Below are 13526 nucleotides of genomic sequence, written 5' to 3' on the forward strand. Positions count from 1 at the left end.
AGTTTTTCATTCACACATTCACTCTTTTTTAATATTTGTTCACTCACTCATTCCTACTCACAACAGAATAATAAGGTACCTCTTTCAAGTCACTTGTTAGTATCCACCCATGGGTATGATATAATCCTTAGGATTCTGGGTGCTCTTGGATTTCCCTCAACCCAGCATTGCTAGCATCCAAACCCCAACCTCTCTTGGGGTACTTTTAGGCCCTGGGTGCTCTTGGAGTTTTCCTCAACCCAGCATATGGGGGGGTAGCTCCCACTTTGCAACCCCTTCTCTGGGACCCCGTCCCAGTCACCCCCGGAGATTCTTTCACTCCGCTTATCTCTCGCTTTGTCTCCTCGCTGGCCGCTGTTCTCGTGAACAAGACGGAACGGCAGCACTCAGAGACTGCCACACTCGCTTCGCAGATCTGGGGGCAACCAGCCCACGTCTCATTCACACACGCTCATCTCCCGTAACCACCCCCTTTTTCTTTGGACAATACTTCCCAGTCCTGTTTCTTTTCCAGTGTCTGTGGGATTTTTGTCGAGAGCGCTCTCTTTCATTTGCTTTATTTTTGTGTCTTTCTTGTCCTCCGGGTGTTGCCCTGCTGCCACCAAATCACGCCAGAGGATGCTAAGCAAAGGTCCTGCCAACTTGGGCGGGAGGCGCCTTACCCTTGCTTCTTGAATCCTCCCACGCTTTTCAGAGGCGAGGTGCAGCTCCGGGACGAGCCCTTAATTGTGAAAAACGAGGTTCACTCTCCTGTGAGAATTTAAAGGGTTTAATATAAAGACAATAAGAGACACATCAAATAAAGCAACGGGGTAATGGCCGGGTGCCTTGGTGCTCTGCCAAGAGCACACCTGATGCCAGAGGTGAGTCTTTTTTATACCATTTTTACTGTCTGTTCTTTATTCATATTAAAACTTTTCCTGGAGCTGTTCTGCATGGCCACTCCTTGGTTCCGCCTTTTTAGAGCATGCGTAGTCTTCTGCCTTGTGGTTTTATTTCTCTTGATTCTTGGGGTTGGGCCCGCTAGGCAAGAGTCAATGGTAGGGTGGATTTCTTAATTCTCCAGACAGACAGGGCTGATTGCAGCTTTGGGCCTCTTCGTCTCTCCGGGCAGAGTGGTGATAACGGCTCTTGGACTCTCCTGGCCGCCTGTTCTCCAGGCAGAGTAGCCTTTGGGCCCTTTTGCTCCCTAGACAAAGTGTTGATTAGCAGCTTTTCGGGCCTCATCCTCTGTTCGTTTGGAGGTTATCTTACGTGCTCACACTTGCTAACATTCTTGCTAAAAAGAAAACTACATCCACACAGCAAAAAGCATTTCTAACATTATATAATATCTACTTTATACTTTGCGAGAAGCCAATATAATATATGTTTATAACACCTCCATTGGCGACCTCCTTTTCCCTCTGATTCAGCTACCTTGTGGTAGGTGCGATGGTGCTGAAGAAGGGTGGCGGCTTGGCACAGTTGCTGTCACAGGTGGATCTTTGAGTGGCATGTGTGAGGGTAGGAGGGTACGGCACCCATAGCTGAAGGCAAAAAAGGTCAGGGCATGTCATCAGCCGCAGTCGTGCTAAGTTGTTCATCTATGCAAACTGCTTGCCGAGTTGTTCCTTTCTTAGGTAATGGGGGCTTGTATCAACCAGAACTGCAAATGGTCAGTATTTGCAGAGAAGGTTACTTGGACTGTTGTTGAAGTGAGTGTAGCAGTTTCTATGGCATTCTGCAAAAAAAGTGACAGGTCTCCCTGTGTTCCCCAGTTCTTAACAAAGATGAAGTTAACAAACCCCTGAAAAGAGGTTTTGCAAAACTTCAGGGATATTTTCCTACTAGTACTGTAGAGACAACCATAGTCACCTTGTCTTTCCAAAAGTGAAGGTTCCCTATTTTTGTCCAAGAGCATCAAGTGCTTTTGATCAGCGTTTGTGTGCATGTATTAGCCTCGTTCTTGCTCTTCCTTGGAGAACTTTTACAATACTCACATGATCTGTGTAGGCTGCAGACTGCAGTGGTGAACTTCAAGGCTTCCAGCAGAAGGGAGATGCTGTCCACGTTTTGGATTCTCCTTAGCCTGAACCTTCAATGTCCAATAACGCAGCGTTTGGTGCTCGAGGCACTGACTCTGGCGTGCCCCTGGTCAGAGACAGTCCAGCTGCGTTACCTCCACGCGTCGCTGAAGCGACTTCGGGATCAGGAAAAGAGCTTGCTGGGCTAGCTAGCTGGCTTCTTTGCAGAGGGAAACACGGCAGGAGCCGTTGATGTCGGCTCACGTTAGCTCAGAGACAAAGGAAGAGAGGGGCTGTTCAGGTCTGGCTTCTAACAGGTTTAATGCGATAGGATGAGGATGAGGTCGGATTGATGGGAATCCGCTCCTCGGAGCCTTGTCCTCAGTTTTATAGGGAATTTGAAAACCCCCTGTAACTATTCCTGAAAAGACCTGCCTTGCTAAATTAGTGCCTTTTAAGTCTTGTGTCCCCAGGATAGAACAACAAACTCACAAAGATAACAGCAGTGGATCTACAGGACTTCTGCAGGCCTTCTGGACTGCAGACATCTCTGACCAAAGGCCACAGATGACGTGTACCCTGATCCTGCCGAACGCCCGTCCGCCCTGGACTCAGCTTCAAGGTTTGATTGATACTGGTGCTGATGTAACTATCATCTCCTTCTCTGCGTGGCCTCCCTCATGGCCTTTACCCCCAGTGGGATCGGCCATCACAGGATGAGGATGAACCACACAGAGCTATTGAAGCGAACGGCCTGTGACGGTGAAGGACTCAGAGGGGCACACAGCTACAATTAGGCCTTATGTTACTACCACTTCCCTTAACCTTTGGGGACGGGATGTGTTGGCAGCCTGGGGCATACGGATCGGGACAAATTTTTAGCAGGGGTCACTGTGCGCAAAGGTGCACAGTATCCTACACTGCCTTTGCAGTGGTTGATTAACACACCAATCCGAGTCAGACTCTGCTTAGTTAGTTGAATTAAGGGCTGTTATCATGGCTTTTCAACGATTCTCACAGGAACCTTTGAATTTGGTTACTGAAGCCGACTAGCAAAAGCTCGTATACAATTAATCACCTTACGGTACCACAAAATTCAAAGAATCCTGTTCTTCTGAATCACTTTCTCTCATTGCAATCTGCAGGCAAGAGACAACTGCCCTGGGCAAAAGTCTGGGTGTGGAATTTACTCACTAACCAGTGGGAAGGCCTGCGGGAACTTATGGTTTGGGGTCGTGGCTATGCTTGCGTTTCTACAGATACTGGGGTACGGTGGCTAGCTGCAAAATGTGTTCGCCCTGCCCTACGGCACCAGAGGCAGAACAGGCAACCTCCAAATGATGACCAGAACACCAACCATCCAAGTGGCCACCAGAATGTAGATCATCAGCCATCAGACTCTTCTGATGATGACCAAGATGTTGACCATCAGGCAGATGGTCCTTCTACAAGCAGAGACTGGGATGGTCCTTCCACAAGCAGAGACTGAACTTTAAATTTCTTGTTATGGAGTCAGATCGTTAAAGCCTTAAGGACATATTTAGAATTAATAACTGATGTAAATTTCTATTTAGGATTAATAGTGGAGTTGTTATCTTATCAAACAAAAAGGGGGAATTGTAGATACCAAAATGCTGCTAGCGAGGATTTTCTTGCTATTTTCTAAGTCTGTGAGAGACTTTTCTCTCTCACAGAAGAGGTAGCAGAGTATGTAAACAACCAAGCCACCTGCAACCTTGAAAAGTCTGGTTTATGGTCTAGTAGAAAAATATTTTGACAATGGATGGTTTAGGATTTTAGCCAATCACCCCAAGGGGGGGGGCTGATCCTTTGTCCAATTAGACTATGAAGAAAAAAGTCTGTAAAAGAGTTTGTGAAATAATTAAATGAATAAATCTTGGTGCACAATTCCTGCCTGCTGGATCTTCTCTCCTCCTCCTCCCTATGGCTGCGGGACACAGTGATACACCCTAGGGCCCAGGCCTGCGGTAATAGACCACAATTACAAGTGAACTGCAACACAAGCAGCTAACACATTCCTCCTGTGATAAATGAGTGAACGATAAATTTTGTCTTTCGCATCTATCACTTTAACATTTAGAAGTGAGAATGTACTATGTAGAAATAGTGTTAAGGTAAAATATAGGTAAGTAAAAACAAGACTAGAGTAAATTGTAACTTCGAATGAGTGGTAACATGTTGGGAAACGTAGGAAGAAACACATGATAATAAATGTCCTTTCAGTTGAGAAATTACAGAGGTGGAAACCAAGACATCTTCAAGAAACAAAGAAGATAAACCGCATGCATCCCAGGAAGTCTGTTATCTCATCAAAACTCACACCTCCCAAAGAACCCATCAACTACAAATTAGGTTGGAGACTGAGGAGGCACCGGAGGGGGGTGCCTGCCTTCAATTCTGGAGCTACTCAGAGGACCGAGGTGGCAGTGTGCTGGCGTGTGCTGGCGCAAGGGGGCAGAGACGGAGGGGGGAAAGTTGAGTGAAGTGTAAATGACTTTCTGGGCTTAAGGACTATGTTTAAAGAAGTACTAAAGTTCACAGTAAAATGAATGGAGCCACGCCTCTAGCAATATTGCTAAGTGCTCCTGCACTGTGATATGCCTTTGTTCTACTAATAAATGCTCAATATTATGCTGCTGAAAATTCCGCTTGGGAATTCATCTTTCTCACTTCTTCCCTTAAAATCAGTTCTAAGAATTTAGTGTGAAATACATTTAGGCTTGGTCCACATTATTTTTAGTTCAAATAAACACATCTAAATTTTTTCCATCTTTCCCATTAAAGGATTTTGGTTTTGGCTCATTCTTTCAGCATTTTGCCAGCAATCTGCTCAATGCTCTTTCCTTAGGAATGAAAGCTGTAGCCTGATATTACAAAGTGTTTGGTGAAACCTTTACCATGACTCTCAAGTCGCAACATGCCAGATAATCACTGGTTTTCAAAGCTGCTTGAAGATAGAAGGAAAGCGTCAAAGGTTTATGCATGAATCAGCATCCCCTTGTCACAACGTCATGCTGCAGTGATCCTTGCAGAGCTCTAAGACTGGATTTAAAGGAGAAAAGCTCAATACTGGCTCCTGAGCCAGCAGGATGAAACATCCAAGATTGTACATATATTACTTCTGTGCTAAAACTACTGTATGAAAACGTCTTACCATTATGGCAGTTTTATAGTACTCCATAGGAGACATCTCTTTAAATGACTCTAATATCCTTTCAGTGCTAAAATTGAGAAGGGGGCTGATCCATAGTTAACTCATGTAAACACGAGTGAACTACTAAGAGACAGCAAATGTTAATCACAAAACCTAAGCAGCAGGATTCGCCTTAATCTTGTCAAGATAAGAGGAACAGGATCTTTTGAAAACCGGCACAGAGATCGCTGCATCAGCCACCGAAGAACTGCGCATGCTCCAGAAAGAAAGGTAAAAAGTGCATTGTGACAAAGACTACTGATCTTCATCAGAAAGACCCTCGAGGAAGAAGAGGAGCCTTCCTCAGTGCGCCCATCAGCGTACACAGCGCATGCATGGCACGTATGCTAATGATATTAATGACTTCCGAGAAGTAATTTCTAGAACCACTCCTATCCCAAGAATTGTGATGAATGTTCATAAATTTTACACATAATGCTGGACTGTATGGAGTGCTCTGTGTGTGTGTGTTAGGAGGAGTGATCCCCCATGCACCCAGCGCCGAATAAAGCAAATACCCGCTTCTCTGACTCTGAAGCATCTCTAGGCCTGGTTTTGGGCAATTCAAAATAGGTGAATACACATTACAACTACAGCTGAAGTTGTTGCGTAGGCAGATTGAAGAGGAAAGGATTTCATCTTCATCACTCTCCTTCTTTCTTGTTTTGACAGAATTAAGAACTTGTAAAAAATCTGATATCACTGATGCTCACCACTCTTCCAATTAGACTACGCTCACTTAGGCAACGAAGTCCAGAGCTTCGGATATCTCCCGCTTCTGCCCTAGGAATTGCTTCCAGTGCTGTACCTTTGCTCCAGCTGCGAAACCAAACCAGCAGAACCAAGGAAGTTCTCTCTGAATGAACCATTGCTCTTGAAGGCTACAACGGTAGTCATGGCAGTGAACACTGCTCTTCACTGGGCCATTCCTCTGAAAAAAAACCATGCACCACCTCTCAACCTAAACCGTTAAGCCTCCTGCTGATGCTGACTGACAAAGCGTCCAACTGCACTTAGATTCCAACAGCTACTTCCAATGACCTGTCAACAGAGCTTTGCAGACTTGCAACAGAGCAACAAACTAAAGGGGCTATGTTTCATGGCTGTTTTTCAAACATCATTGACTTATGTCCCTTTGCCAGCTTAAGTGAAGGTGGCCCATCCACCTTGGTCAAAATCAGCAGAATTTTGGCCCAATTTGTTGTTACGCAACACATCATGACACAATCTCTTGGTGTTGATGCAAAATTCCCACTGAAGTGCATGTCGTTACATGACTTAAGGCTACCTACTCACAGAGTGTCCACTCCACTGCCACACCCATTTTCTGGCCACCTTGAAATGACTGAGCTGTCTTACTGTTCCCAACATTCCTCAGGGGTACGTGACCACCATAGCCTCCCTTCTGAAGTTTAGGAACCTAAGTAGTACTAGCAATAGCAGTTTATCCAAAATCCATTTGCTCCATCAACAAACTCCGAGCAAGCGCTGAGAATTAGTTTCAAGACTTCTACATATATTTACAGGGAGCTTTTTGTTTGCTTGTTTGTTTTTAAAGCAGATGGAGTAGTGCGATGTTTCCCTGAGGCTACCAGGGCTGCGAGGCAGGCAGGCAGAGCCCTGGCATGGGTGGCACAGGGGACCCCGGGCGCTGACGGCTGCCACCAGCGCAGGCCAGCTCGGAACTGGCAGGCAGGGCTGCACCCCGCGTCTGCCACAACAGCTGCAGCTTCTGCAGCCTGAAACACAGCTGGCTCAGGGGTTCAAATTAAGAGCCAAAACCTTTTGCTGCTCAATTTGGGGCAGAGAAAGGTCATCACTTCTAGCATGGCATAAGCCTGCCACTACATTTCTGTGAAGGAAAATCACCTTGTTAGAGTGAAACTCCTGAGTAAAATACTGAAGCGCTTTCAGATTCGTATTATCTGACATTTCTGTGACCTTCTTTTATACCTGCATTGTTTCCTACTGCTGGTTTTGGGCACAAGTTCTGTGTACACTATTCTGGAAACAAAAAAATAACCCAAAACCAACACCCACTCCTCCCCCACCATCACTCCTTCCCCAGCCCCAAGCCTAACAAAACCAGCCTGCAGAATGTGCAGGATTTCAAATGAGAACAAGCATAGATGGGACATCAAAAGATGGATTCTCCTTAGACATTTGTGCATGCAGTGCTCTGCAATCAACTCCTAAATTCTACTCCTGGTACACCAAATATTTGTCTTGGGAACTCCTTGTTCTCCATTCCAACCCTTCTGAGAGGGTAATCGAGGAGTTACTCTACATATTTTAAGCACATGTTGCACTAGTCAAATCCAATGCACAGCATTACTTGACTAACTGAGGCGGTGGCAAGGTCAATTAAGACCTGTTCATGTCTTAATTTGGAGCTCTTCCAACTGCTTGAAAAGTGAAGCCTTGGACGTTGAAGGTTCAGACTAAGGAGAATCCAAAATGTGGATAGCATCTCCCTTCTGCTGGAAGCCTTGAAGTTCACCACTGCAGTCTGCAGCCTACACAGATCATGTGAGTATTGTAAAAGTTCTCCAAGGAAGAGCAAGAACGAGGCTAATGCATGCACACAAACGCTGATCAAAAGCACTTGATGCTCTTGGACAAAAATAGGGAACCTTCACTTTTGGAAAGACAAGGTGACTATGGTTGTCTCTACAGTACTAGTAGGAAAATATCCCTGAAGTTTTGCAAAACCTCTTTTCAGGGGTTTGTTAACTTCATCTTTGTTAAGAACTGGGGAACACAGGGAGACCTGTCACTTTTTTTGCAGAATGCCATAGAAACTGCTACACTCACTTCAACAACAGTCCAAGTAACCTTCTCTGCAAATACTGACCATTTGCAGTTCTGGTTGATACAAAACCCCATTACCTAAGAAAGGAACAACTCGGCAAGCAGTTTGCAAAGATGAACAACTTAGCACGACTGCGGCTGATGACATGCCCTGACCTTTTTTGCCTTCAGCTATGGGTGCCGTACCCTCCTACCCTCACACATGCCACTCAAAGCTCCTTGCGTGGAGCTCTCGCACCACCTATGACAGCAACTGTGCCAAGCCGCCACCCTTCTTCAGCACCATCGCACCTACCACAAGGTAGCTGAATCAGAGGGAAAAGGAGGTCGCCAATGGAGGGAAGTTGTACCCCCTGACAGCTAAGCTCCAACTACGGTGTCGCTTATGTCCTTCCCAGGACGGGCGGGAAAACGCCTCGGCGCAGCGCAGCGCTGGCCGGGAGCGGCCGGCACGGCACCGAGCGCGCTCCCCACTCCCTCCCGCCCGCGCCGCTGCGGAGACCCCGGGTTCGCCGGAATCGGCCACATGCTGCACGGAGGGCAGCGCGGCAAAGGCGGCCTCCCCTCGTCGCCCGGGGAAGGCCGGCCTCGGATCCCCGCTCTCTCCACCGGCACGGGCAGTGCCAGCAGCCTCTCGCTGTGGCCGCCGCTGGCCGAAAGCCTCGCCGCGCACCGCCCGGCCGGCCCCGCCGCTCCGCGGGGTCACACGGCACCTGCCGTGGGCGGCCGCCGAGCGACAGGAAGCAGAAGCGCTCACCGCCGCGCCGCTCGCCGCCCCGCCCGGGCGCTCCTCTCCTCGCGCTACCACGATGGCGCCTGCCCGCCCCGCCTTCCCCGTCGCCTGCGGCGCAACGCGGCTGCTCCGAGCCACGCAGCACGCGTGCGGCCGGGCCCTGCCGAGCTGCCGGCGGAGCCGGGGCACAGCCCGGGCGGGAGAGCTTCCGGCGAGGCTGGGCGGGCGGCGAGCGCGGCCGAGCGTGAGCGCGCCCAGGCGGGCGGCGGGCGGCGGCGCGATGGAGAGCTAGATGGAGGCGGCAGCACCGCGCGGCATAAAATAGCTGATCGTCCGGCAGCCGCCCGCTCCGCAGCCCCTCGGCTGCTGTCGAGAAGGGCCCCAGCCCTGGCCGCGCCGGTGGCGAGGCGGCTCCGCAGCCCGCGGGCAGCCCTGGCGGGGCAGGGGAGCACTGCGGGCAGCCCCGGGGCCGCGCAGCCGTCTGCAACGCGCGGTGGGAGCCGCTGGGAACTATTTTACACGTCCCGGGGGGCTGGAGAGGAGCACGGAGACCACGCGGCAGGTCGCTGCCGTTAGGGAAAATTAATCCACGATGCCTGAGGTTTATATCCGAAAAGGAGACAGAGGAGTCCTGCAACATTCTTCGACTACAGGGAGAGCCCATGGGGCTTTTCCCATGGCGTCTGTCAAACGGTTGCGGGATGCAGCCCCCTTTTGATGCCAAGTTCCCGGCCACAGCACCCTCTTCCTTTTCCCCACTGGCTGAGGTATTCGGGAGATACAGACTTCCGGAACTGCCTACTCTATGCGCCCCCCTCTAATATGCACCCCCCTCTTGGCATCGAGAAGAAAGAAAAGAACCCCATTCCTAATGCTCTTAAGTCTTTGTTGCCTTGCTCTAGGTTCAGGAATTTAACACGGCCTTGATTAATCAACAGTCTCTGATGATTAGTAACAGTTCTAGAGAACTCCTAGTTTCTTCTGTTACTTCACTAGCCATAACTTCCTAGCCTTGTCTACAGGCCGATTCACACGGTCTCTTTGTAAAGACTCATCCATCTCATTCCTTTTAATCCCTCCTCTTTTTATTTGCTCTGTATTTGTCTTTACAAACCTTAATTACCATGGATTTAATTTTTTTCTTCTGGAGTCTTCTTGGGTTTTGCTATTATTTGCAGTGACATCCTTTTCTGTCCTTTTGTAGTCATTTCTGGATCAGGTAGGCATGGCTGCTAGCGGCATCCCCTTGAGCACCTGCTGAAAGAGCTGCAGCCAGCATGGTGTCACACATGGTAAAAAGATGAGAGTTGCTATAGCATATAAGAGGAGGAATCGTATTCATTTAGCCCAGAGCTGGCCAGTTAACCATGAAAACATGTCCCATCCCCATCCTTTCAACATTTGGACAGGTCCACGAGCTGACGTTATTTCCTTTGTTATTTGTTTGACCACTTTTCCGCTGTCATCTGCTTGCAAACAGCAGCTAGAGTCATTTAATTTCCCACAAACTCCTCCTTCTTCTGCTAACAGATAATCTAATACCATCCAATGTTGAATTACCGCTTTCCTCATTTAAGTGGGTTGCTCAGCAAAAAGGTCAAGCGCTGTGGCTGGCTGGTTGGTAATTATTTCTGAGACAGCTTGTAACCTAATTATCTCCTTCAAATGATAAATGGGTTCCCAGGCATCTGGGATTAATTCCTTAGGTTTCCAAGGGGCTGGTCCATCGTGTTGGGTAACTTGTTCTGTTGGCCGTTCATCATTTCCCCGTTTTGGGGTGCTCCCTCCAGCCAGGGCTGCATCAGCTGACTGCTTTTCTCTAATTAAATCATCACAGATTTTGATTCCTAAGCGATTTCCCAGAACTTGTAGTAGCAAAAAGAACAACAGTCTACTAAATATACCATATCCCTGACCAGTTTGGAGGTAACCTGAGCTAAGCATGTTGGCCACAAATCCAATACTGTCCTTTCAAAGCCCGTGTTCCATTAGCAAAGGAACCTACCCATGGTCATCAATTGGTGGCTCAAAATACAGCAGGATTCCCGGGCCTAACGGTCCTCCAACAAGAGTTGCCCCACCATAAGGGTCCCAGCATTTCCAAGCTCCCGCACAGGGTTCCCACCTACATTTACATCTGCAAGCTGCTTGGTTGGATTTGGAGCAGAACTCACTAAAAGGCTTTGAGTTCCAATCCGGTGTGGCCATTCCCACTGATAATCACAAACAACATGTCTTCTACTTGTGGAATTTTTGTGGGGACTGCTCAAAAACAGGTGGTCAAAAAAACCCCTTGTCCCTCCCCATTGCTTTACAGGCTTCCAAATATTTTTGGTAAGTGTGATAAGAACGCCTTACGCAGCTACTGTTAGTGAGCCGAACAGGTATTTGATTGCATTTGCCTTGATATTTGGAACAATTGGAAGGAGGGCAATTGGGGGTCCAAACCCAGTTGTTCAAGCCCAGAGGGAAAGTCAATTGACAATTGCCTTTTCCTACAAAGACACGCCCTATCCTATTTAGGCAATAAGTGCCTGTTGGAGAAGAATGAAGTGGCCATGAACGTCCTTCTTTGGCCCCAAATCCCATCCCACTGTGGCCCTCACATTGACCCACCATTTAGGTTCAGCTGGGCTAGCCAACTATGGCCACTCTTCAGATCCTCCTGGCCTTCCACAGAGCCAGCAATTGCTAAGGTTAAAAACTTTTGCTACTTCTTCTCCTAAGGCTGCAAATTGATTCTCCCACTCCTGGCCTAAACTCAGCTGACCATATCAAAGTAGAATTAGTAAGGAAAATGTTTTAATAGTGTCATCTAATTAGCTAGTCTAATTTTCCCGTTGTCTTCTGCAGCACCTGTGGCAATTGAAGACACAGAAACCACTTAACGTAACAAAATGGCCACAAGTATTAGCCCCCAAGTGAGTGGAGATTCTAGAGGAGGGATGCCTATACAGTCTATTTCAGCAGACGGTCTGAAGGTAGGACTGCGGGGCTTCTTCCGATGTCGAAGCACTGCCTACTGCTCCGGCCCACTCCTGCAGAGTGTCAGTCACGGCCTCCCGGCCTTCTCCTCCAGCTGAGATGTGCAAATCTCTGAGGCTTCAGAGACCTTGACCCGAGAGTGATGGGTTCACCTGTGTTCAGCTTACTTGACGGCTGTTTCTGTCGTCAGTGACACTTGGAATGGGCCACACCATTTCACCAGCACTGGCGCTTCTTTCTACTCCTTAACTAGGACTCAATCTCCTGGTTGGATGTTAAAAGCAGCAAAGTCCAAAGGCCGGGCTTGCGCCAGCTGAGCTTCCTGTTGAAGGGGTTTCACAAGAAGCAGGATCCTGGCCACAGATGGTTTTAAAAATGCATCACTTGCCTCTACCCCCCCACTAGGTGGAGACTTACCAGGGCAATTGCAAACAACGATTGAAAGGGAGATAACTGAATCTCTCTTCTGGGTTGGGCCCTCATTCTCACCAAAGCCAATGTCCAAAGCCCTACCCATGGCATCTTGGTTTCTATTACCAGCTTCAAAAGGTGTTTATTTCTCTCTTCATTGTTTTCTACCCGAGCCGAGCTCTGGGGGTGCCAGGGCCTATGGAGGTTCCATTGTGTTCCTAAAGAAGCCAAAACCCCTTGAAGGATCTTTCCTGCAAAATGAGTTCCCCTATCTGAATCTATTGCTTCTACAATGCTGTATCTTGGAATGATTTGTTCCAAAAATGCCTTAAGAACTGATCCTGTCATTACTGAAGTAGTTGGAAATACTTCTGGCCACCTTGCTAGCTGACATACGATTACCAGAAGATATTAAGCCTTGCCACTTGGGGCATCTCCGGAAAATCCACCTGGCATCTTTGGAAGGGCCATGCAGCCCAAGGCCTCCCTCCTCTAGCAAGTTACTTTGTAACTTGGCTGTTGGCTTTAGCACAGATCAAGCAACCTTCAACAGCTCCTTTTGCCAGTCTAAAAAGACCCCCAGCAACATACATCATGAGATAGGCTTCTGCCAATCCTCAGGAAGTGCAAGGACTCTCTTAATGGAGTTGCTTTAATATTGGTAGGGCCAAAGGTTCTGGTATCTCGTTTGCCATCCCTTGGAAACCAATTCTTGCCTTTTTTCTCTGCCACACGACTTTTAACTGTATGTCAAACTGCTGTGGTAGAAAAGACAGCTTCCTGGGCAGTGATGGAGTCACGGGGAGCAAAGGGGGCATCTTGGAGAGTTCTGGCAGAAGTGTGGCTTTCTGAGTTTCTTCATCCACCAAAAAGGAGACAGAGGAGTCCTGTAACATTCTTCAACTCCAGGGAGAGGCCATGGGGCTTTTGCCATGGAGTCTCTCAAATGATTGCGGGAAGCAGCCCCCTTCTGATGTTAAGTTCCTGGCAACAGCACCCTCTGAGGTACTCGGGAATTACAGACTTCCGGAACTGCCTACTCTATGCCCCCCTCTAATATGCACTCCCCTTTTGGAATGGAAAAGGAAGAAAACCAAACTATTCCTAATGCTGGGAAGTCTTTGCTGCCTTGCTCTAGGTTCGGGAATTTAGCAGGGCCTTGGCTGAGCAACAGTCTCTGTTGATTAGTAACAGTTTCTAGAACGAATACTTTCTTCTGTTACTTCCCTCCCTGTAAATTCCTAGCCTTGTCTAAGGAGAGATTCACACGGTCTCTTTGTAAAGACACATCTATCTTACTCCTTTCACTCCCACACCTTCCTTGCGGTGGAACGGCTCTCCCCGGCACAGCACCTGGCACAAAACC

This window comes from Aphelocoma coerulescens, unplaced genomic scaffold (assembly GCF_041296385.1).
Source record: "Aphelocoma coerulescens isolate FSJ_1873_10779 unplaced genomic scaffold, UR_Acoe_1.0 HiC_scaffold_55, whole genome shotgun sequence".
NCBI lineage: Eukaryota > Metazoa > Chordata > Aves > Passeriformes > Corvidae > Aphelocoma > Aphelocoma coerulescens.